The following is a 26,675-nucleotide window of genomic DNA, read 5'->3' on the forward strand; positions in this document are numbered from 1 at the left end:
ACAGCGAGTTGCAGTAATCCAGACGGGAGATGACAAGTGCCTGGATTAGGACCTGCGCTGCTTCCTGTGTGAGGCAGGGTCGTACTCTGCGGATGTTGTAGAGCATGAACCTACAAGAACGGGCCACCGCCTTGATGTTAGTTGAGAACGACAGGGTGTTGTCCAGGATCACGCCAAGGTTCTTAGCGCTCTGGGAGGAGGACACAATGGAGTTGTCAACCGTGATGGCGAGATCATGGAACGGGCAGTCCTTCCCGGGAGGAAGAGCAGCTCCGTCTTGCCGAGGTTCAGCTTGAGGTGGTGATCCGTCATCCACACTGATATGTCTGCCAGACATGCAGAGATGCGATTCGCCACCTGGTCATCAGAAGGGGGAAAGGAGAAGATTAATTGTGTGTCGTCTGCATAGCAATGATAGGAGAGACCATGTGAGGTTATGACAGAGCCAAGTGACTTGGTGTATAGCGAGAATAGGAGAGGGCCTAGAACAGAGCCCTGGGGACGCCAGTGGTGAGAGCGCGTGGTGAGGAGACAGATTCTCGCCACGCCACCTGGTAGGAGCGACCTGTCAGGTAGGACGCAATCCAAGCGTGGGCCGCGCCGGAGATGCCCAACTCGGAGAGGGTGGAGAGGAGGATCTGATGGTTCACAGTATCGAAGGCAGCCGATAGGTCTAGAAGGATGAGAGCAGAGGAGAGAGAGTTAGCTTTAGCAGTGCGGAGGGCCTCCGTGATACAGAGAAGAGCAGTCTCAGTTGAATGACTAGTCTTGAAACCTGACTGATTTGGATCAAGAAGGTCATTCTGAGAGAGATAGCGGGAGAGCTGGCCAAGGACGGCACGTTCAAGAGTTTTGGAGAGAAAAGAAAGAAGGGATACTGGTCTGTAGTTGTTGACATCGGAGGGATCGAGTGTAGGTTTTTTCAGAAGGGGTGCAACTCTCGCTCTCTTGAAGACAGAAGGGACGTAGCCAGCGGTCAGGGATGAGTTGATGAGCGAGGTGAGGTAAGGGAGAAGGTCTCCGGAAATGGTCTGGAGAAGAGAGGAGGGAATAGGGTCAAGCGGGCAGGTTGTTGGGCGGCCGGCCGTCACAAGACGCGAGATTTCATCTGGAGAGAGAGGGGAGAAAGAGGTCAGAGCACAGGGTAGGGCAGTGTGAGCAGAACCAGCGGTGTCATTTGACTTAGCAAACGAGGATCGGATGTCGTCGACCTTCTTTTCAAAATGGTTGACGAAGTCATCTGCAGAGAGGGAGGAGGGGGAGGAGGATTCAGGAGGGAGGAGAAGGTGGCAAAGAGCTTCCTAGGGTTAGAGGCAGATGCTTGGACTTTAGAGTGGTAGAAAGTGGCTTTAGCAGCAGAGACAGAAGAGGAAAATGTAGAGAGGAGGGAGTGAAAGGATGCCAGGTCCGCAGGGAGGCGAGTTTTCCTCCATTTCCGCTCGGCTGCCCGGAGCCCTGTTCTGTGAGCTCGCAATGAGTCGTCGAGCCACGGAGCAGGAGGGGAGGACCGAGCCGGCCTGGAGGATAGGGGACATAGAGAATCAAGGGATGCAGAAAGGGAGGAGAGGAGGGTTGAGGAGGCAGAATCAGGAGATAGGTTGGAGAAGGTTTGAGCAGAGGGAAGAGATGATAGGATGGAAGAGGAGAGAGTAGTGGGGAGAGAGAGCGAAGATTGGGACGGCGCGATACCATCCGAGTAGGGGCAGTGTGGGAAGTGTTGGATGAGAGCAAGAGGGAAAAGGATACAAGGTAGTGGTCGGAGACTTGGAGGGGAGTTGCAGTGAGGTTAGTGGAAGAACAGCATCTAGTAAAGATGAGGTCGAGCGTATTGCCTGCCTTGTGAGTAGAGGGGAAGGTGAGAGGGTGAGGTCAAAAGAGGAGAGGAGTGGAAAGAAGGAGGCAGAGAGGAATGAGTCAAAGGTAGACGTGGGGAGGTTAAAGTCGCCCAGAACTGTGAGAGGTGAGCCGTCCTCAGGAAAGGAGCTTATCAAGGCATCAAGATCATTGATGAACTCTCCGAGGGAACCTGGAGGGCGATAAATGATAAGGATGTTAAGCTTGAAAGGGCTGGTAACTGTGACAGCATGGAATTCAAAGGAGGCGATAGACAGATGGGTAAGGGGAGAAAGAGAGAATGACCACTTGGGAGAGATGAGGATCCCGGTGCCACCACCCCGCTGACCAGAAGCTCTCGGGGTGTGCGAGAACACGTGGGCGGACGAAGAGAGAGCAGTAGGAGTAGCAGTGTTATCTGGTTGCAGCATGACACACACACACACACACACACACACACACACACACACACACACACAGTATCTTCCACTATCTCTTTTTAGACTGTCAGTCCCCATAGTCTAGCGTCCAGGGAAGTTCATAAACATGTCAACCTTGATCCAGTGAGGTGGGCAGTCCACTGGTCCTCTAGCACTAGAACACATTCCTGAATCCTGACATCTCTCTAACGTCTCTCTCCCTGACCTCAATATCTCAATACCTTAATATCGTTTTTTCTCTGTTTATCTGAGTTAGCCCAGTTGAGATAAAACATATATTTTTCAAGAGTGAGCTCGTGATGGGATTGCTAATCCTGACCGCAATGCCCACCCAGTCCTTTTATGACCCCATTTAAGATATATTTCTCACTACCATTCTAGTAGCTTAGCGATGATCTATTTGCAGCATGTTTCAGTTCTGATTGTAAAAAAGCCGACCACCTATGCTAGAAATCAGGTTACTGCTGAATGTATTGACACCTCAATGAATGTAGTGTTAGACAGACAATGTCTACTGCAACAAACCAATACCCAGTTGTGTAGATGAGTAGTCCTAGCCTAGGAGTCTTAGAATTTAGTATCAGTCTCAGACTCTTCCCTGAAATACAAACAAATTATTGCTCTGTTTTTGCAATTGTTTCACTCTCAAAATTGAATAATGAACCATTTTCAGTGAGGATTCCGAGCTAGCTGGCATCCAGGCTTATATAAACATGAGAAAAGCAATAATTATTATTCCTCCTGTCTCAGCTCTGTCGCCTGGCCTGCCTCCTCTACTTTAGCCCTCTCTCTGTCTGGCACAGTCCAGTCTTAGTCTACAATCAGATTAGCAACTAGGCTTTCTGCATGGTTGGCTCTGGCTGGCTGGAGAGGCTGGGAAACCAAGAGATTTTCTGACATTCATTCCACTACACGGGTGTTAATCCTTCCCCCAACCCCCTCAACACATTGACACTAACTGACATACACACACTAAGAGGAACGTTCAGATGCACGCATAGACACACATAAACTGGTACATATTCTCTGAACCGTTCAACGTTGCAGAAACACACACACACACACGCACACTGCATGCTCATTAAACTCTGAACCTGGTCGTTTCCAAAGTATGTCTATCAGACCACATTTAGACTCAGTCGCATAAACATCTAACTATGCCCTCCAGTAAACAACTGTCAGCATCAGGTGATGTTTAGATTTCAGTGCCGGGTAAATCCATTTGAATTCAATCACTTTTTGTCAGCACCCCTTTTGATTTGAACGAAACATTCCCTACATATTTGCCCATTGTAGAAGTTATTTTTGGACCTGAACGCCAAAACATTCAAGTTGAACACGTTTGCATACCCCTGCATACCATGAGACATCCATGTCTTCATCACAGGAAAATATATAAACAGTTTAGTTTGATATCAAACTACTTCATCATTTCTTGAAAAATGTTTTAATACAAATTGTATTTTTTCCCACCTTGAACGACAATCTAAAAATGCATGAACATTATTCGCATTATGTTGTAGTTTAGACCCTATTTTACATAATGTGAGGGTTTTGAAACTTTCATTTGAAAATTGTGATTTCTACCACAAAGATGGCCGCCAGTCCACCAAACTTTGAATGTCAACTTAAATGGTCACGTCTATTCTATTATCTTTATGTACACTATATGATTTCAATAGGTTTCCTGTGGAGGATTGACTATAGTTTCAAACAGCTGATATTCCCATTCATGTCAACACGCTCCGATGTCTATACCTTAAACCATCTTTGTGGTACCATTTTGACATGCGCAGAATACAACAGGTGTAGTCCTTACAGTGAAATGCTTACTTACAAGCCCTTAACCAACAATGCTTTAAGACGTTTTAAGAAAAAATAAATGTTAAGTAAACAATATAAAAACAAAGTAACAAATATTTCAACAGCAGCAGTAAAATAACAATAGTGAGGCTATATACAGTGGGTACTGGTCAATGTGCGGGGTCACCGGTTAGTCGAGGCAATTGAGGTAATATGTAAGTAGAGTTAAAGTGTCTGCAGAGGGATCTGAGTAACCCTTTGATTAGCTGTTCAGGAGTCTTATGGCTTGGGGGTGAGAAGCTGTTAAGAAGCCTTTTGGACCTAGACTTGTCGGTCTGGTACTGCTTGCTGTGCGATAGCAGAGAGAACAGTCTTTGACTAGAGTGGCTGGAGTCTTTTACCATTTTTAGGGCCTTCCTCTGACACGGCCTGGTATAGAGTTCTGTAGTGCCTTGCGGTCGGAGGCCGAGCAGTTGCCATACCAGGCAGTGATGCAACCAGTCAGGATGCTCTCGATGGTGCAGCTGTAGAACCTTTTGAGGATCTGAGGACCCATGCCAAATCTTTTCATTCTCCTGAGGGGGAATAGGATTTGTCGTGCCCTCTTCACGACTGTGTATTTGGACCACGATACTTTGTTGGTGATGTGGACACCAAGGAACTTGAAGCTCTCAACCTGTTCCACTACAGCCCTGTCAATGAGAATGGGGGTGTGCTCGGTCCTCCTTTTCCTGTAGTCCAGAATCATCTCCTTTGTCTTGATCACATTGAGGGAGAGGTTGTTGTCCTGGCACCACACGACCAGGTCTCTGACCTCCCTATAGGCTCATCGTTGTCGGTGATCACGCCTACCAATGTTGTGTCATCAGCAAAGTTGATGATGGTGTTGGAGTCGTTCCTGGCCATGCAGTCATGAGTGAACAGGGAGTACAGGAGGGGACTGAGCACACACCCTGAGGGGCCCCTGTGTTGAGGATCAGCGTGGCGGATGTGTTGTTACCGACCCTTACCACCGGGGGCAGCCGTCAGGAAGTCCAGGATCCAGTTGCAGAGGGAGGTGTTTAGTCCCAGGGTCCTTAGCTCAGTGAGGGCACTATGGTGTTGAACGCTGAGTTGTAGTCAATTAACAGCATTCTCACATAGGTGTTCCTTTTGTCCAGGTGGGAAAGGGCAGTGTGGAACGCAATAGAGAGAGCATCATCTGTGGATCTATTGGGGCGGTATGCAAATTGGATTGGGTCTAGGGTTTCTAGGATAATGGTGTTGATGTGCGCCCTGGCCAGCCTTTTAAAGCACTTCATGGCTACAGACGTGAGTGCTACGGGTTGGTAGTCATTTAGGCAGGTTACCTTAGTGTTCTTGGGTTCTTGACTGTACGTGCAGTCACTGTGGGGATGATGTCATCGATGCACTTACTGATGTGGTGTACTCCTCAATGCCATCGGGAGAATCTCGGAACATATTCCAGTCTGTGCTAGCAAAACAGTCCTGTAGCTTAGCATCTGCTTCATCTGACCACTTTCTTAGTGACCGAGGCACTGGTGCACATGAAACTGGTGAGTTTCCCTGCATTTAAGTCCCCGGCAACTAGGAGCGCCGCCTCTGGATGAGCGTTTTCCTGTTTGCTTTTCCCCGAAAACAGCTCATTGTGTGCGGTCTTAGTGCTATCATCAGTTTGTGGTGATAAATAGACAGCTACGAAGAATATAGATGAAATCTCTCCTGGTAGTGTGGTCTACAGCTTATCATGAGATGCTCTGCCTCAGGTGAGCAAAACCTTGAGACTTCCTTAGATTTTGTACACCAGCTGTTGTTTACAAATATACATAGACCCCTACCCCTTGGCTTTACCAGAGGCCACTGTTCTATCCTGCCGAAAAAGCATTACAGTTTTTCTCAGTCGCTTTGGTGCATTTCTTAGATCAAAAGTGCAATTCTTGAAACTACTTGTACAAATTCCAAATCATCTAGTCACTTGTGCACATCATTAAAGCAATTTCTTATTCCTTTAGAGCAAATTGCAATTGATAATGTACAAGTGTCAGCTTTTTTCCACATTATCAATTGCTCATGTCATGTTGATCGAAATGTAGTAGATGGTTCTCTGTTGAATAGTCTTACCCCTCAAAACATCTAGGCATTAGTTCCTTGCATAAGCCATTACATGCAAAATTATTGAACTATTTGTCATAAACTGTCAAGCATAGTTTTACACATTTCTATTAGACCTTTTGTACAAAAACGTGAATTGATGAATCGTGCAGGTGAAATTGACCTCACTCATGAAGGAATGTAAAGTGTTAGTTCAACCAACAATCAACCAGTTGTCTACATTTCTCAAAGGTGCATCTCATGAAGAATCAATTGGCAAGCATATATAGACAGACCAAAAACACAGAGTTGCAATTTTCCAATAATGGATGGACCAGGAAATGAACAGGGTCAACAGCCAAGAGGAGGAGGAAGAAGAGGAGCAAGGATGCATGGTGGAAGGCAAAACAGAGGAAGAGGCAAAAGAGGATATAGGCTCCACCTGGCACAGCCAGAAGAGGACTGGCCACCCCTCATAGCCTGGTTCCTCTCTAGGTTTATAATCTCCACCCGGCACAGCCAGAAGAGGACTGGCCACCCCTCATAGCCTGGTGGAAGGTGGAAGGAACATGCAATATATGTACATGTTATGTCACTCTTCCTTACCAAAACAAATTCAACTGTGTGTTCTGGGATATAGTGTATAATGGAGTTGGAATCAAGTTAACCCTCCCACATGCAGAAGACTGGGTCGGAATATCATCGGTCACAGAGCTACTGTGGATTTGCCAGGCCAACGGGGAGGAAATATCACCATGTGTGCTGCTATTTCGGAGCATGGTGTCCTAACCCATATCCCCCTTATAGGGCCATACAACACCCAGCATCTACTCAACTTTTTAGAGACTCTCTACAGGGCTCTCATCCCTGATGATGAGAGGGGTCTGTTTAGAGAGGATTTGCCAAAGTATGTGGTCGTTTGTGATAATGTGAGTTTCCATCGATCAAACATAAGGCAATGGTTTGTGACCCACCCGAGGATGCTCATAAAATTCCTCCCACCTTATTCACCATTCCTTAAGCAAATATTGAGGAGTTATTTTCAGCATGGAGGTGGAAGGTGTACGATCGTTAGCCACACACATAGATGACCCTGCTGGCTGCAATGGATGCAGCATGTGAGGACATCACAGTAGACGCCTGCAGAGGATGGATAAGGCATTCCAAAAGATTCTTTCCACGTTGCATTGGAAGGGAAAATATCCGGTGTGATGTGGATGAGAATATGTGGGCCGACAGACAGGAACGTCTGGATATGTAGAGACAGCACAACAGTGCGGGCAAAGATGTGCCTTAGGGGTGGTTTCCGGTGTTTCTTTCTAATTTCGTTTTTTTTCCTTTGTGCCTCTTGGGTTGTCCAGTCTCTTTCAATCAATAACCCACATACAGTAATAAGTAAATAGCACTGTTAAAATTGATATATGCCATAGAAGTGCAGCCTTGTGCATTTTCAATACAGTAGCTGTCATCCAAACTGTAGCCTAAGTTTACATCAGGTAATACTGTCAAAGTACACAGTTACATTGACAACATGCCTAAACATTTTGACGACCTTGTTCGTGAACAATGACTCAATGACTTATCATTCTGATGACACTGACATGATCATTGGCATGAATATTTACTTTTGAGAGATGTACTAATGATTTTTAGTGACTGACTAGCTTTAGAAACATATCTATTGTATATTGCAATTTGTACAAATTGTTCTGAGAAATGCACTTATTATTTTGCACATGTTAGGGATGATGTGAAAAATGCACCAAAGCGACTGAGAAAAACTGTAAAATCCGCCAGCTGTATGTTGTTCTTGTTGTCGCTCAGCAACGACTCGGTGAAATAACATATTACGGTTTTTAATGTCCGGTTGGTAGGATATACGTGTTCGTAGCTCGTCTACTTTATTATCCAATTTTTGTACGTTGGCTAATAGGACCGATGGTAAAGGCAGATTACCAGCTCGTCATCGGATCCTTACAAGGCACCCCAATCCCGATATCTCCGTCTCTTTCTCCTGCAAATGACGGAGATGAGGGCCTCGTCGGGCGTCTGAAGTAAATCGTTCCCGTCTGACTCGTTAATGAAAAAGTATTCCTCCGGTACGGGGTGAGTAATCGCTGTCCTGATATCTAGAAGCTATTTTCGGTCATAAGACACGGTGGCAGGAACATTATGTACAAAATAAGTTACAAATAATGTGAAAAAACACACACAATGTTTTTGATTCAGATTCTCATTTCCTGCATGGTTCCAGCAACTATGGTGGATGTGTGCAAATCAGTGCAGTATAGTTTGGCTCGACTTAGTAGTGTAAAAAGAGTATAGAGGTTCCTTTGGAGGAGTTCAGCTTCTCGGGTTGCTGGGCATTTCCATAACAAATCAGTACAGTAATGGGGACACTGGACACCCCTATAAGTGTTATAATACACTGCTCAAAAAAATAAAGGGAACACTAAAATAACACATCCTAGATCTGAATGAATGAAATATTCGTATTAAATACTTTTTTCTTTACATAGTTGAATGTGCTGGCAACAAAATCACACAAAAATGATCAATGGAAATCAAATTTATCAACCCATGGAGGTCTGGATTTGGAGTCACACTCAAAATTAAATTGGAAAACCACACTACAGGCTGATCCAACTTTGATGTAATGTCCTTAAAACAAGTCAAAATGAGGCTCCGTAGTGTGTGTGGCCTCCACGTGCCTGTATGACCTCCCTATGACGCCTGGGTATGCTCCTGATGAGGTGGCGGATGGTCTCCTGAGGGATCTCCTCCCAGACCTGGACTAAAGCATCCGCCAACTCCTGGACAGTCTGTGGTGCAACGTGGCGTTGGTGGATGGAGCGAGACATGATGTCCCAGATGTGCTCAATTCGATTCAGGTCTGGGGAACGGGCGGGCCAGTCCATAGCATCAATGCCTTCCTCTTGCAGGAACTGCTGACACATTCCAGCCACATGAGGTCTAGCATTGTCTTGCATTAGGAGGAACCCAGGGCCAACCGCACCAGCATATGGTCTCACAAGGGGTCTGAGGATCTCATCTCGGGACCTAATGGCAGTCAGGCTACCTCTGGCGAGCACATGGAGGGCTGTGCGGCCCCCCAAAGAAATGCCACCCCACACCATGACTGACCCACCGCCAAACCGGTCATGCTGGAGGATGTTGCAGGCAGCAGAACGTTCTCCACGGCGTCTCCAGACTGTCACGTCTGTCACATGTGCTCAGTGTGAACCTGCTTTCATCTGTGAAGAGCACACGGCGGCCAGTTGTGAATATGCCACGCATGGTGTTCTCTGGCAAATGAAAAACGTCCTGGGCATCCTGGACGTTGGGCCCTCATGGAGTCGGTTTCTGACCGTTTGAGCAGACACATGCACATTTGTGGCCTGCTGGAGGTCATTTTGCAGGGCTCTGGCAGTGCTCCTCCTGCTCCTCCTTGCACAAAGGTGGAGGTAGTGGTCCTGCTGCTGGGTTGTTTCCCTCCTACGGCCTCCTCCACGTCTCCTGATGTACTGGCCTGTCTCCTGATAGCGCCTCCATGCTCTGGATACTACGCTGACAGACACAGCAAACCTTTTTGCCACAGCTTGCATTGATGCGCCATCCTGGATGAGCTGCACTACCTGAGCCACTTGTGTGGGTTGTAGACTCCGTCTCATGCTACCACTAGAGTGAATGCACCGCCAGCATTCAAAAGTGACCAAAACATCAACCAGGAAGCATAGGAACTGAGAAGTGGTCTGTGGTCACCACCTGCAGAACCACTCCTTTATTGGGGGTGTCTTGCTAATTGCCTATAATTTCCACCTGTTGTCTATTCCATTTACACAACAGCATGTGAAATTTATTGTCAATCAGTGTTGCTTCCTAAGTGGACAGTTTGATTTCACAGAAGTGTGATTGACTTGGAGTTACATTGTGTTGTTTAAGTGTTCCCTTTATTTTTTTGAGCAGTGTATAAATGTGTGTCCAACCCACATTTTAAGAGTCAATTTGTAGATTCTAATTCAAATCATTGTCCCTTGCATGGAGATGACTATCAAGAGAAACACAAACAAAAACACAATGACAAGAGCTGAGTGCTTGTGAAGCTGTCAACAAGTAGTGCGGGGAATAGCAATAGCAATCAGATGCAAATGGAGTGTTGTTAAGGGAGAGCCTGCATGTGCCTTTTGTTTGTTTTACACTTCCAGTGTGGTGGATACAGAAGCTCACACAGAGCAGGTGGTGTGTGTGGATATATTTGTGTGGTGTGTTTGTGTGAATATTGAAGCCCTGTGTGTGTGGCCTGCTATGATTCTAGATGAGAGATGGCTGTTGATTCACTCAAGGGACCAGCACAATGTGTCAAACATCTATTAAGGCATTCACTCAGCTGTCCACAGCCTCAATGACAAGGACGACCCACATGGCACATGTTATCTATCAATCAATCAAATTGATTTATAAAGCCCTTTTTACATCAGCCGATGTCACAAAGTGCTATACAGAAACCCAGCCTAAAAATCCAAACGGCAAGCAATGCAGATGTAGAAGCAAGTGTGGTAGAGCGAGTCGAAAACAGCAGGTCCGGGACAAGGTAGCACGTCCGGTGAACAGGTCAGGGTTCCATAGCCACAGGCAGAACAGTAGAAACTGGAGCAGCAGCACAACCAGGTGGACTGGGGACAGCAAGGAGTCATCGGGTCAGGTAGTTCTGAGGCATGGTCCTAGGGCTCAGGTCCTCCGAGAGAAGAGAGAAAGAGAGAGCGTTAGAGGGAGCATACTTAAATTCACATAGGACACCGGATAAGACAGGAGAAATACTCCAGATATAACAGACTGATCCTAGCCCCCGACACACAAACTGTTGCAGCATAAATATTGGAGGCTGAGACAGCAGGGGTTGGCAGACACTGTGCCCCGTCCGACGATACCCCCGGACAGGGCCAACCAGGCAGGATATAACCCCACCCGCTTTGCCAATTCACAGCCCCCACATCATTACTAACCATCTCAGACACATACAGTTGAAGTCGGAAGTTTACATACACCTTAGCCAAATACATTTAAACTCAGTTTTTCACAATTCCTGACATTTGACGAATTGCAAAAATCGCTGAAGTTGGAGACTTTTATCTCCCTCACCAACTTCAAACATCTGCTATCTGAGCAGCTAACGATCGCTGCAGCTGTACATAGTCTATCGGTAAATAGCCCACCCAATTTTACCTACCTCATCCCCATACTGTTTATATTTATTTACTTTTCTGCTCTTTTGCACACCAATATCTCTACCTGTACATGACCATCTGATCATTTATCACTCCAGTGTTAATCTGCAAAATTGTAATTATTCGCCTACCTCCTCATGCCTTTTGCACACAATGTATAATAGACTCTCTTTTTCTTCTGTGTTATTGACTTGTTAATTGTTTACTCCATGTGTAACTCTGTGTTGTCTGTTCACACTGCTATGCTTTATCTTGGCCAGGTCGCAGTTGCAAATGAGAACATGTTCTCAACTAGCCTACCTAGTTAAATAAAGGTTAAATAAAAAAATTAAATTTAATCCTAGTAAAATTCCCTGTCCTTAGGTCTGTTAGGATCACCACTTCATTTTAAGAATGTGAAATGTCAGAATAATAGTAGAGAGTGATTTATTTCAGCTTTTATTTATTTCATTACATTCCCAGTGGGTCAGAAGTTTACATACACTCAATTAGTATTTAGTAGCATTGCCTTCAAATTGTTTAACTTGGGTCAAAATGTGTCAGGTAGCCTTCCACAAGCTTCTCATAATAAGTTTGGTGAATTTTGGCCTATTCCTCCTGACTGAGCTGGTGTAACTGAGTCAGGTTTGTAAGGCCTCCATGCTCGCACACGCATTTTCAGTTCTTCCCACTCATTTTCTATAGAATTGAGGTCAGGGCTTTGTGATGGCCACTCCAATACGTTGACTTTGTTGTCCTTAAGCCATATTGCCACAACTTTGGAAGTATGCTTGGGGTCATTGTTCATTTGGAAGACCCATTTGCAACCAAGCTTAACTTCCTGACTGATGTCTTGAGATGTTGCTTCAATATATCCACATAATTTTCCTACCTCATGATGCCATCTATTTTGTGAAGTGCACCAGTCTCTCTTGCAGCAAAGCAGCCCCACAACATGATGCTGCCACCCCTGTGCTTCACGGTTGGGATGGTAATCAAATGGCTACCCAAACTATTTGCATTGTGTGCCCCCCCTCTCTGTTCATCATGTATGCATAGTCACTTTAACCAAATGTACATACTACCTCAATCAGCCTGACTAACCGGTGTCTGTATGTAGCCTCACTACTGTATATAGCCTGTCTTTTTACTGTTTAATTTTTTTTACCTACCTATTGTTCACCTTATACCTTTTTTGCACTATTTGTTAGAGCCTGTAAGTAAGCATTTCACTGTAAGGTCTACACCTGTTGTATTCAGCGTACATGACAAATACACTTTTATTTGATTTGGTCATTATGGCCAAACAGTTGTATTTTTGTTTCATCAGACCAGACCAAAAAGTGCGATCTTTTGATTTTCCCATGATCAAGCAAAGAGGCATTGAGTTTGAAGGTAGGCCTTGAAATACATCCACAGGTAGACCTCCAATTGACTCAAATGATGTCAATTAGTCTATCAGAAGCTTCTAAAGCCATGGTTTTATTTTCTGGAATTTTCCAAGCTGTTTAAAGGCACAGTGAATTTAGTGTATGTAAACTTCTGACCCACTGGAATTGTGATGCAGTGAATTATTAGTTAAATAATCTGTCTGTAAACAATTGTTGGAAAAATTACTTGTCATGCAAGTCTCTCTCTCTGCGTCTCTCTCTCTCTCTCTCTCTCTCTCTCAATTCAATTCAATTCAATTCAAGGGCTTTATTGGCATGGGAAACATGTGTTAACATTGCCAAAGCAAGTGAGGTAGACAACATACAAAGTGAATATATAAAGTGAAAACAACAAAAATGAACAGTAAACATTACACATACAGAAGTTTCAAAACAGTAAAGACATTACAAATGTCATATTATATATATATATACAATGTACAAATAGTTAAAGGACACAAGATAAAATGAATAAGCATAAATATGGGTTGTATTTACAATGGTGTTTGTTCTTCACTGGTTGCCCTTTTCTCGTGGCAACAGGTCACAAATATTGCTGCTGTGATGGCACACTGTGGAATTTCACCCAAAAGATATGGGAGTTTTTCAAAATTGGATTTGTTTTCGAATTCTTTGTGGATCTGTGTAATCTGGGGGAAATATGTCTCTCTAATATGGTCATACATTGGGCAGGAGGTTAGGAAGTGCAGCTCAGTTTCCACCTCATTTTGTGGGCAGTGAGCACATAGCCTGTCTTCTCTTGAGAGCCATGTTTGCCTACGGCGGCCTTTCTCAATAGCAAGGCTATGCTCACTGAGTCTGTACATAGTCAAAGCTTTCCTTAATTTTGGGTCAGTCACAGTGGTCAGGTATTCTGCCGCTGTGTACTCTCTGTGTAGGGCCAAATAGCATTCTAGTTTGCTCTGTTTTTTTGTTAATTCTTTCCAATGTGTTAAGTAATTATCTTTTTGTTTTCTCATGATTTGGTTGGGTCTAATTGTGCTGTTGTCCTGGGGCTCTGTAGGGTGTGTTTGTGTTTGTGAACAGAGCCCCAGGACCAGCTTGCTTAGGGACTCTTCTCCAGGTTCATCTCTCTGTAGGTGATGGCTTTGTTATGGAAGGTTTGTGAATCGCTTCCTTTTAGGTGGTTGTAGAATTTAACGGCTCTTTTCTGGATTTTGATAATTAGTGGGTATCGGCCTAATTCTGCTCTGCATGCATTATTTGGTGTTTTACGTTGTACACGGAGGATATTTTTGCAGAATTCTGCGTGCAGAGTCTCAATTTGGTGTTTGTCCCATTTTGTGAAGTCTTGGTTGGTGAGCGGACCCCAGACCTCACAACCATAAAGGGCAATGGGCTCTATGACTGATTCAAGTATTTTTAGCCAAATCCTAATTGGTATGTTGAAATTTATGTTTCTTTTGATGGCATAGAATGCCCTTCTTGCCTTGTCTCTCAGATCGTTCACAGCTTTGTGGAAGTTACCTGTGGCGCTGATGTTTAGGCCAAGGTATGTATAGTTTTTTGTGTGCTCTAGGGCAACAGTGTCTAGATGGAATTTGTATTTGTGGTCCTGGTGACTGGACCTTTTTTGGAACACCATTATTTTGGTCTTACTGAGATTTACTGTCAGGGCCCAGGTCTGACAGAATCTGTGCATAAGATCTAGGTGCTGCTGTAGGCCCTCCTTGGTTGGTGACAGAAGCACCAGATCATCAGCAAACAGCAGACATTTGACTTCGGATTCTAGCAGGGGGAGGCCGGGTGCTGCAGACTTTTCTAGTGCCCGCGCCAATTCGTTGATATATATGTTGAAGAGGGTGGGGCTTAAGCTGCATCCCTGTCTAACCCCACGACCCTGTGTGAAGAAATGTGTGTGTTTTTTGCCAATTTTAACCGCACACTTGTTGTTTGTGTACATGGATTTTATAATGTCGTATGTTTTACCCCCAACACCACTTTCCATCAGTTTGTATAGCAGACCCTCATGCCAGATTGAGTCGAAGGCTTTTTTGAAATCAACAAAGCATGAGAAGACTTTGCCTTTGTTTTGGTTTGTTTGGTTGTCAATTAGGGTGTGCAGGGTGAATACATGGTCTGTTGTACGGTAATTTGGTAAAAAGCCAATTTGACATTTGCTCAGTACATTGTTTTCATTGAGGAAATGTACGAGTCTGCTGTTAATAATAATGCAGAGGATTTTCCCAAGGTTACTGTTGACACATATTCCACGGTAGTTATTGGGGTCAAATTTGTCTCCACTTTTGTGGATTGGGGTGATCAGTCCTTGGTTCCAAATATTGGGGAAGATGCCAGAGCTAAGTATGATGTTAAAGAGTTTTAGTATAGCCAATTGGAATTTGTTGTCTGTATATTTGATCATTTCATTGAGGATACCATCGACACCACAGGCCTTTTTGGGTTGAAGGGTTTTTATTTTGTCCTGTAACTCATTCAATGTAATTGGAGAATCCAGTGGGTTCTGGTAGTCTTTAATAGTTGATTCTAAGATCTGTATTTGATCATGTATATGTTTTTGCTCTTTGTTCTTTGTTATAGAACCAAAAAGATTGGAGAAGTGGTTTACCCATACATCTCCATTTTGGATAGATAATTCTTCGTGTTGTTGTTTGTTTAGTGTTTTCCAATTTTCCCAGAAGTGGTTAGAGTCTATGGATTCTTCAATTGCATTGAGCTGATTTCTGACATGCTGTTCCTTCTTTTTCCGTAGTGTATTTCTGTATTGTTTTAGTGATTCACCATAGTGAAGGCGTAGACTCAGGTTTTCCGGGTCTCTATGTTTTTGGTTGGACAGGTTTCTCAATTTCTTTCTTAGATTTTTGCATTCTTCATCAAACCATTTGTCATTATTGTTAATTTTCTTCGGTTTTCTATTTGAGATTTTTAGATTTGATAGGGAAGCTGAGAGGTCAAATATACTGTTAAGATTTTCTACTGCCAGGTTTACACCTTCACTATTACAGTGGAACGTTTTACCCAGGAAATTGTCTAAAAGGGATTGAATTTGTTGTTGCCTAATTGTTTTTTGGTAGGTTTCCAAACTGCATTCCTTCCATCTATAGCATTTCTTAATGTTACTCAGTTCCTTTGGCTTTGATGCCTCATGATTGAGTATTGCTCTGTTTAAGTAGACTGTGATTTTGCTGTGGTCTGATAGGGGTGTCAGTGGGCTGACTGTGAACGCTCTGAGAGATTCTGGGTTGAGGTCAGTGATAAAGTAGTCTACAGTACTACTGCCAAGAGATGAGCTATAGGTGTACCTACCATAGGAGTCCCCTCGAAGCCTACCGTTGACTATGTACATACCCAGCGTGCGACAGAGCTGCAGGAGTTGTGACCCGTTTTTGTTGGTTATGTTGTCATAGTTGTGCCTAGGGGGCATATGTGGGAGGGGATGCTGTCACCTCCAGGCAGATGTTTGTCCCCCTGTGTGCTGAGGGTGTCAGGTTCTTGTCCGGTTCTGGCATTTAGGTCGCCACAGACTAGTACATGTCCCTGGGCCTGGAAATGATTGATTTCGCCCTCCAGGATGGAGAAGCTGTCTTCATTAAAATATGGGGATTCTAGTGGGGGGATATAGGTAGCACACAGGAGGACATTTTTCTCTGTTAGGATAATTTCCTTTTGAATTTCTAGCCAAATGTAGAATGTTCCTGTTTTGATTAATTTAATGGAGTGAGTTAGGTCTGCTCTATACCAAATTAGCATACCCCCTGAGTCCCTTCCCTGTTTCACACCTGGTAGTTTGGTGGATGGGACTACCAGCTCTCTGTAACCTAGAGGGCAACCAGTGGGTCTGTCTCCTCTATACCAGGTTTCTTGCAGGATGACAATGTCTGTGTTACCGATTTCTTTGGTGAAGTCCGGGTTTCTGCTCTTCAGGCCAAAGGCAGATGACCTCAGGCCTTGGATATTCCAGGATGATATAGTGAATGCTTTTTGTTCCATAGAGTGTCCAATGTTGTTGGTCGTGGTTTGGCCTCAGGCCAGTAAGTGTGAGCAGAGCCTGCTGAGCATCTGGTACATGCCATTGGCTTGGGCGAGTGTGAGAGTGGGGGTTGGGACTGTTTGCCCGCTCACTACCTGGGCGTATGTGTGGCTTCCATGTTGAGGCCCTCTTTGCGGGGGTGGGGTGCATGGGGTGGGCAGGAGTGGCATAGGTCTGATCTGAGGGGGCCTAAATGGGGTGTGGGCATGGTTGACGTGGGGGGTGTTGATTGGTTGGGGTGGGGGTGTGGATGTGTCTGGGTGTGCGGTGGTCTGGATGTAATTCCTCTTGGCGTGGGTCCTCTATGTGTAGGTCCAGGGGGGGGTCCTGCAGGTCTGGGAGGGTGTCTCGCCGGTCTGGGTGGGGTGTCTATTGATCTGTTGCTCCTGTGTGAAGTGTTGGGGATACGTTTGAGAGCGATGTCCTTTAGAGTTCGGGCAAAGGTGGGCACTGCTGCCTTGTAGAGGTGGACCTGGTCATAGAGGCTGTTCAAGTCCAGGGTGGAGTGGTGGGCCAGGAAAACATTTGGTTTTGAGGCACAGTCACGGGAAATACTTGCATTTACCCGCTGTATTGTGGCAGGGTGGAAGTCTTTTCGTGGTAGCAGGGTGGAGATAACCACTTGTGCGTTGGGGAAAGTAGAAGAAGCCTTTTCAATCACTCCCTTCAGTGCTGTGGCCACTCTTTCTTGCTGTGCTCTCAGGTCGTTTGTGCCTGTGTGTATTATTATGTGGCTGGGTGACCCTAGTTTGGCCTCAGACAGAAGGTCTAGGGCGCGCTGGGTGTTTGGACACCAGAGTTTAGACACACTGTGTTTGGGAAAAATTTTTTTTTCTTCTATATATTTCCCATTTGAGTCCATAAGTAGTACAATCTGTGTCTTGTGTTTGTCCTCAGTGGGTGTGGGGGGGTTGTCAGAAGGGCTATCAGGCAGGCTGACAGGGGGTGCTCAGAGGGGGTGAGAGCCGCTGGGCTTGGGGTTCTTCATTTGTCTGTTCTGCTGTGATGTCGACTCTATGGTCAGGGTCTGGTGTGGACTGTTCTGCTGTGGTGTCGAGACTTTTGTTGGGTGCTGAGGTGGGCTGTTCTGCTGGCCTCTCTGGGGGTAGCCACCTCTCTAGTGGGTTGTTCTCTGTCGCACGCCGTCCCCCTCACCTCTCCTCCATCCCCCTCACCCTCTCCTCCATCCCCCTCAACCTCTCCTCCATCCCCCTCAACCTCTCCTCCACCAGCAGTCTGACACTCTCCTCTAGTGCTCTGTTCTGCTCCTCTTTCTCCTGTTGTATTTGTCTCACCACTGTCCAAAGTGCAGATATGTCTCTGTCCACCTCCAGCTCTCCGGGTCTGGTTAAGGGGCTGTTGTTGTGCTGGACTGTTGTCTGGGTCTGTGCTGACTGAAGTGTAATCACCTGCTGTTCCAGCTCCACCTGCCTTATCTCCAGCTGGGTGAATTTGTCCTTCATTTCAATGAGGGAGTGGTAATCTGTGCTGGGAGGTTGACTCTCTGCTGGGGGTTGCTCGTCTGTGGGGTTACATAATGAAGAGGTCTGGTCTGACCCGCTCGGTGTGGGGGTATCTTTATCAAGGGAGAGCTTCTCCTGCTGGGCTAATTCTTTGATTAGGTGAAAGTCCAGCTGAAACTGTTTGTGATTACCCTGTGCCATTACTGTTCCGGACTTATAGATATTTATATTACTTGACTCAGAGTCCTCGTTATCAAGTATTCTGAGTTTCCACCCCGTTAATCCCCGCTCTCGTAACAAGGGGGTAGTGTGCTAATATAGCACTGTGCCATGCCAGGGGATGGTTTGTGTGGAAGATAAGGTTGCTGATGTTCCCATTTTTGTAATAGTCAGCAAAAAGTGTCTCTTGATTTTCCATAAGGAGCTTCATTTTGTAATCTTTTCTTGCCTTATTATTCTTTACATGCACAGGGTACTGTATTTTAATTACCTCTGAACAGCAGGAGGGAGCTTCTAAGGCCTCTCCATTTGGTTGGGGTAGACTGTGTGACTCTCCTGCCATTGTTGGGCTAATGGGCTTTGACACCTCTCACTTGACACGTCGGTGCTAGTTGAAGCTGTATCAAGCTTGGCAGAATTATGTTAGAATTCAGTCCTTATAAAGTAATGTTGTGTATTTCTTCTATCTCTCTATAGTGCTGTTTCTTGTATTATGGTCTCTTGTTTCTTTAGAGCACATATGTCAGAGTCAAGGCCCGCGGGCCACATCCGGCCCGCAAGAAGGTTTTTTACGGCCCCTGGGATGATCTTGATTTATTATTAGAACCGGCCCGCAGCAAGCCGGCAGCCCGCAGATCTTTTACACGCACCCAATACTACATTTCCCACAATGCAAAGGTGACGCACCGAGCAGTAGGCTGCTTCATTTCAATATTTATTGGCACAGCAGTCGTCAGCATCACAGTAAAATTAACTTTCAGATACCCATCAAAAATGGCAAAACGGAAGGTGGATACTGAGAACCGGGGGTTTCAAACAAGGTGGGAGTCGGAGTATATGTTCACGAAGGTAGCTGGAAAACCTGTGTGTCTTCTGTGTGGAGAAAGTGTGGCGGTACTGAAAGAGTATAATCTGAGACGACATTATGAAACGAAACACGCGGACAAAAACAAGAATATGGACATGGAACAAAGGCTACAAAAGGCAGAGGAATTAAACGAGGCCTCAAATCTCGACAGGCTCTGTTCAAAAAAGCCAAATCACAAGGCCAGGCTGCTGTCAAGGCCAGTTTTATTTTGGCAGAAGAGATCGCTAAATCAGCCCGGCCATTTACGGAGGGGGATTTCATCAAAAACTGCATGATTAAAGTTTGTGACGAAGTTTGCCCAGAAAAAAAGGCAACTCTTTTTAAATGTGAGTCTGAGCAGAAACACCATTGCCGAGAGAGTAGACCAGTTGTCCATCAATCTAAAAGAGCAGCTTGTGAAAAAGGGAAAAGATTTTATTGCATATTCCTTGGCTGTGGATGAGAGCACCGACATTTCTGACATTGCCCAGTTGTCAATTTTCATCCGCGGAGTGGACTCCAACCTAAGCGTGACAGAGGAGTTTTTGGCTTTACGTCCTATGCATGGCACAACTACGGGGCATGATTTGTATGAAGAGGTGTCAAGATGTGTAAATGAGATGGAGCTGCCTTGGGAAAAACTCGTGGGTTTGACAACCGACGGAGCACCTGCGATGTGTGGACACAGGAGCGGACTGGTGGCGAAGATACGGGAAAAGATGCAAGAGGAAAACGCGACAGGTGAGCTGACAGCTTATCATTGTATCATACACCAGGAAGCGTTGTGCGGTAAAGCCTTGAAAATGGAGCATGTAATGAGCATCATCACGCGCACAGTTAACTTTATCAGAGCCAAAGGTTTGAATCACCGCCAGTTCAAGGCATTTCTGACGGAGTTAGAAACGGAGCATGGTGATTTGCCTTATCACACAGAGGTGCGATGGCTAAGCCAGGGAAAGGTGCTTCAAAGATGTTTCGAGCCGTGGGAGGAGATTTGTCTGTTCTTGGACAGCAAAGGGAAAGACACAACACAACTCCGAGACGAAATGTTTCTGTGTGAAATGGCTTTTCTGTGTGACATTACGAGTCATCTGAATGCAATAAACTTGCAGCTGCAGGGTCGGGATCGTGTCATCTCTGATATGTACAGTACAGTGAAGGCATTTAAAACCAAACTGACTCTGTGGGAGACGCAGATGCGGAAAGAAAATTTGAGCCACTTTCCCAGCTGCCAGACCATGAAAGAGAAGCTCTCTACCAGTGCGTTCCCGAGCACACAGTTGGCTGATAAAATAGGTATGCTTGCCGCTGACTTTCGACGCCGATTTGCTGACTTTGAAGCACAAAAAAGCAGGTTGGAACTGCTCGGTAACCCATTTGCTGTTGACGTGGAAAGCTCACCACCAAACCTCCAAATGGAGTTGATTGACCTCCAATGCAATGATGCACTGAGGGCAAAATATGCGGCAGTGGGTGCTGCGGAGTTCGCCCGTTTCCTCCCGGCACAATGCCCCAGCTGCGCATCCAGGCTGCTCAAACGTTGTCTATGTTTGGCAGCACATACCTGTGTGAACAACTGTTTTCTTTGATGAACCTGAACAAAACATCACACAGAAGTCGACTTACTGCTGAACACCTCCACTCAATTCTGAGGATTTCTTCAGCTCAGAGCCTTACCCCGAACATTGATGAACTTGTGGAAAAGATGGGACACCACCAAGTATCACCCTCAACCTCAAACAAGTGAACATTACTGTGCAATCACATATTTAGAGTTTTTACTCAGTTCAAGTTTAAAAGTTAAAATTTAATATTTGTTTTCACTGCATGTTACTTCTCCTTAAACAAAGTGTTGTTTTTGATTAATAGATTTTTGCACTTTATTTTTTTGTATTTCAATCCAATTATATTTTAAAAATATTTCAGTTGAGTGGATGATAGAAAATTGCTATTATTGTTTTTTCTTTGAAGTAAATTTAGCCCACTTTTGCTAAAATAGAAAATATAGTCTACTGATGGTGCCTTGAATACCGGTTTCTTTCATTTAATGTTCATGTTATGGGGATATTTATATAAAGGAAATTTGTCTTTTGTGTCTGTTGAAAATTAAAGATTACTGACAGAGCCATAAGAAAATATTGCTTTATTTATCTGATCATATTGTAATATATTTGTTAGGTTTTCAGTAGGTTCAATTAGGTTCACTAGACTATATGCGTCATTTAAAAATTTTCAATGAACATTCGAACAGTCCGGCCCTCGTCTTGTAGCTGATTTTTTTATTTGGCCCTCCGTCCATTTGACTTTGACACCCCTGCTTTAGAGGTTTCACTTTGTTGTCCTTTTTCTTTTCCTTTTTCTTCTGTCCTTATTTTGTCTTCCTTTCTTCTGTTAACTAGATATTTTTAGTTGTTATTCTTTGTAAGCTAGCTAGCTTCTTCCAGGAGAGTCCCTAGCAACTGCTTAGCAACAAGTAAACAATTCAGCTAGCAATTCAGCTAGCTAAGATAACTGTACAATTTTATGAAAAATAGTTACTTTTTCAAAAGCCTGTCTTTTTGGTTTGTTCCTTGTTTTGTCTTCTATTGAGTCTTGCAGTTTTCTCTTGATTTTTTCGACGTACTTCACTCTAAAAAACCACTTAAATCTCAATATATACAGGAGCTCATTTTTCAGCAGCTGCTCAATTTGGAACTCCGGAACTGTCTCTCTCTCTCTGCGTCTCTCTCTCTGCGTCTCTCTCTCTCTCTCTGTGTGTCTCTTCTCTCTCTCTCTCTCTCTCTCTGCATCTCTCTTTCTCTCTCTTTCTCTCTCTCTCTGCGTCTCTCTCTCTCTCTCTCTCTCTCTCTCTCTCTCCTTCTCTCTCTCTCTCTCCTCTCTCTCTCTCTCCTTCTCTCTCTCTCTCCTCTCTCTCTCTCCTTCTCTCTCTCTGCTTCTCTTTCTCTCTCTCTCTCTCTCTCTCTCTCTTCTCTTTCTCTCTCTCTCTGTGTCGCTTCTCTTCTCTCTCTCTGTGTCTCTTCTCTCTCTCTCTCTGCATCTCTCTTTCTCTCTCTGCATGTCTGTCTCTTCTCTCTCTCTCGGAATCTCTTTCTCTCTCTCTCTTTCTCTCTCTCTCTGCATCTTTCTCTCTCTCTCTCTCTGCGTCTTTCTCTCTCTCTCTCTCTCTCTCTCTGCGTCTCTTTCTCTCTCTCTCTCTCTCTCTCTCTGCGTCTCTCTCTCTCTCTCTCTCTCTCTGCGTCTTTTTCTCTCTCTCTCTCTCTCTCTCTGCGTCTCTTTCTCTCTCTCTCTCTGCGTCTCTCTCTCTCTCTGTCTCTCTGCGTCTCTCTCTCTCGCTATTAGTGTTACTGATGACAATTTATCCTCATGGTGTGGAAACTGCTGTGTATAATGATGTGTGTAGGCCCTATGATGGCTCTGTCTGTGCTCCCACTCCTTTTTCTCAGGGACTGCTTCATCAATAAGGATTAGAAAGAAGGGAAGGGACACAGCGGTTCAGGGGTGGGGGGAAGAGGAGAATCTGTATCCCCCGCTGATCCCCCACTCTTCATCTGGCTTCCAGCCAGCCCCAAAGATTTAGCCCAGATTTGAGGTCTATCTGGGCACAACCTTGCTTATAGACGCTGACTGGTACTTTTTCATCAAGCCTCTGTGGCAGACCACCAAGGCATTGTCAGCAGAGACCTTAACCCCATCGGCAGCGTCCCCCGACATCCAGACAATTGGTCCGCAGATGTTGCCGAACAGTTGGTCTCCTTTGTCCACAGAATTAGACCCTTTTCACACTATTGTGCCATCCCAAACTGAAATGGTTCGGATATTTTCTTTTCACATTGTCAGCAACCAGCAACCACGATGAATGCGTAATCAGGCCGGCTCAGTACAGCTTGGTTGGACTCAGCTCTGTTCGACTCAGTAGTGTGAAAAGTCCTTTGAAGACCTGATACAGATTGCATGTATACACCGCTTAATATTTTACCCCCTTTCGTACACAACCAAAGTGTGCACCCCACTTAGGGGACAATGACTGCCCCTTCTCATTGAAGCCACGAAGTTCAAGGCCGACCGCAGTACTGCAGGGATTGTTTGCAGAAACCAGGATCCCTCAAATTTGGAAGACAATCATGGTACCAATAATGACTTATATTATACCAGTTGTATGTCCTTGAACATATTTAAAAATTGCACACAGAAAAAGTTATTGGGGTAATTTAGTTGCTAATGGCAGCCTGCAGTACCCATTTGGCCTTCATCTTGAGATACTCAATGAAAGGGGGCAGCACTGAGCTAGCTCAAACTGAGCATGTTATGTCTACATAAATCTCCCAGGCCATCTTAAGAAACTTCCTGGCCTTCAAATGCACTATTGGGTTTTCACATAGGAACAAATGGTGTCACGTGATCGCTGGCTTTGTCCATTCATATATACAGAGTCATTGAGCCCACCAGCCCGGCATCCATCTTTGTGATTCACATTGGTGGCCATTTTGAGTCAGACTGCTTCCACCACATATCGGCCAGTCAATAACAATGTGTCCCTCCCCCCTCCCATTCTGTCTCCCCAGATAATGTTTAAAGCCAATGCGAAATATTCTCCGGAGCTTAACAAATACAGGTAAGTGGAATTCTGCTGAGTCAGTATCTGGGTTAGTCTAACTGTGTTTTTGATGGGTGGGGTGGGTCGAGGGACAAAGAAGGGGAGGGGATGTAGGGCAGGAGGGCATCAAATCTCCAATAACCCAAATCAAAGCTGGTGTAATAGAAGGGATGTTTTTTGGTGAAAAATAAATTAGAGTAGAAATGCAATGGTTGTTTGAAGCGACACACAACAGTTAAGTCTTATGTGGGACCTTGTCAAACCCCCTCAACCTCCCAAAATATGTTACTAAAATTGAAAAAAGGTAGATGCATTGCAGTTGCTACCGTTTCTGCCAATTGCAAATCACTATGGGACTAACATAACATTCTAATACATTCTTACTAGAATGGGATCTTTCAAACCTTTGGTGCCAACATGGCTCTCGTTCAGATACTCCAAGCCCTAGATACAAAACCAAGTTGGCCAAGCTCTGTGTGTACAGTATCTATGACTCTGGCTTCTACTGTATGACTGAAGGGTATTATTGTAGATACATTGGAACAGAGTGCCCGATAACCTTGATGAAATCTAATTATGCCCCCTGAGCTTCGTCTAAGCTGTCTCCACCCTGGGCTTTTTGATGTGGACGGGGAAGGTGGGGTCCAAATTTCTGGACTAATAAGCACTTTGATCAGCCGATTTAATGTCTGATGCGGAGTGAAAAGCTGTGAGCTCAAATCCCCAAATCCACCACACAAACTCCTCCCCCCCTTTCCATCCCGGTACTCTGCAATCCCCCGCCTCACTCACTCACTCACACACACGACGGCACACACACCCACACTAATACACACACACTAATACACAAATACACGCACACATCCTGCAAGGGGGGAGGGTCTAAAGGAAGAGTGGAGAAGAGTTAGGAGATAAAGAGAGAGGGGGAACTGTGAAGATTGAGTGAGCCAGTGCAGTAGGATGGGTTTGGGGTATTTCAAGCTTATGGTCAATTTATTGTTGTGTAGAATTATTGTAATGTTGTGTGTAAAGGGCTCTAAATAAAAAACATTCATTGATAGCGCTGGTGCTCCCAAAATCGATTGAAATACAGCCTGTATTAATTGTAGCTACTTCTAAAGCACATGCTGTGCCCTAGAAACTCATATGTGTAACCTTGTCAATACATTAGCTTATTATAAAAAGCTAAAATGTTGGTACAAATAAATACCTGTCATTGAAATTAAAAAGTAATTTGTGGAAAATTAGGTTTCTACATTATCTAAAAGCACTATTTTTATATTGAGGTGTGTTACATTGAAAAATGTACACTGTCTATAAGAGCGCCATGTTTGTGATGACGACATGCAAGATTGAAGAAGGCAGTTAACCCACCGTTCCTAGGCCATTGTTGAAAATAAGAATTTGTTCTTAACTGACTTACCTCATTAAATAAAGGTAAAATAAATAAGTAAATAATAAAGTAAAAAATACATCTCCCCTGAAGAAGTTATCCCTTCCTTTATTTCTGTGCCTCCAAGTGTTTGGATATACTGATGAAGTTACCAGGTTGTTAGCAAGCTAGCTAATCTGGAAACCAAACATGCTAAACAAGTTGTAAAACAAATGCGCCCTGCATGTAGTTTTATGACCCACGACAGGATGAAAAAAAAAAAAACTATTTCCCCGGTAATATGGGTCAGATATTTTGAACTCTTTGGTGTGACACTAACGAATCTACGATCAGGAAACAATGCTACAGGGAAGTCTTACCAGTAAAACAATTAAATAATTTGTACCACCTATAATTGTGTGTTTTTTTGCACAGGGTGCCCATTCGCTTGGCGTTCATCTTTTCCAGCCTTTTCTTCCTCGTGGTGAACCTAACATGCGCCATGCTGGTGCAGGGTGGCATTGGGGGCGACGTGGGCGAGGCAGAGGTGAGGCAGGTGGTGCTGGCCCGGGTGCTGGTCAATGACAGTCTCTTCGTACTCTGCGCCGTCTCGCTGGCCGTGTGCATTTTCAAGATCGCCAAGATGTCCTCTGCCAACGTCTACCTCGAGTCCAAGGTACTGGACCGTCCTCAATCAGTCATTTAGTCTCATCAACAAATTAACTAATACATAATTTAATCAGTCAACCAATCAGCCACTTAACCAATCAACCAACTAACAAATCAATCACTTAACCAATCAATTAATTATTAAACGTTTAATCTTTATCAAATTGGGTTTGCAAGCAGGGATTAAATACTAGCAACTGTAAAAGTTGTTGATTTTGTAGCTAGGTAGATGGTTCAATACCAATCAGATACTTATTGTCTGTGTCCTGTTTGTTCCTGCCGTTACCCCATACACGCATACAGTGCTTTCAGAAAGTATTAATTCCCCTGGATTTATTCCGCATTGTATTGTGTTACAGCCTCAATTCAAAATGGATTAAATAGATGTCTTTCTTACCCATCTACACACAATATCCCATAATGACAAAGTGAAAATATTTTTAGAAATGTTTCCTAATTTATTGAAAATGACATACAGTAATAACACATTTACATAGTGTCTTCAGAAAGTATTCAAACCCCTTGACTTATTCCACATTTTGTTGTGTTACAGCCTGAATTCAAAATGGATTAAACATATATTTTTATCACCCTTCTTCACACAATACCCCATTATGACGAAGTGAAAACATGTTTTTAGAAATCTTAGCAAATTTTGGGATAATGAAATGCATTTCTAAGTTAGTACTTTGCAGAAG

The 26,675-nt window shown here is 44.5% G+C and overlaps 1 pseudogene; it reads left to right on the plus strand.

Moving 5' to 3' along the window:
* The window catches only part of LOC115138247 (G protein-coupled receptor 137Ba-like), a 70,762-nt pseudogene that overhangs the window by 18,882 nt on the left and 25,205 nt on the right, over window positions 1-26,675 (plus strand).

The sequence above is a fragment of the Oncorhynchus nerka genome, linkage group LG12, assembly GCF_034236695.1.
Source record: "Oncorhynchus nerka isolate Pitt River linkage group LG12, Oner_Uvic_2.0, whole genome shotgun sequence".
Lineage (NCBI taxonomy): Eukaryota > Metazoa > Chordata > Actinopteri > Salmoniformes > Salmonidae > Oncorhynchus > Oncorhynchus nerka.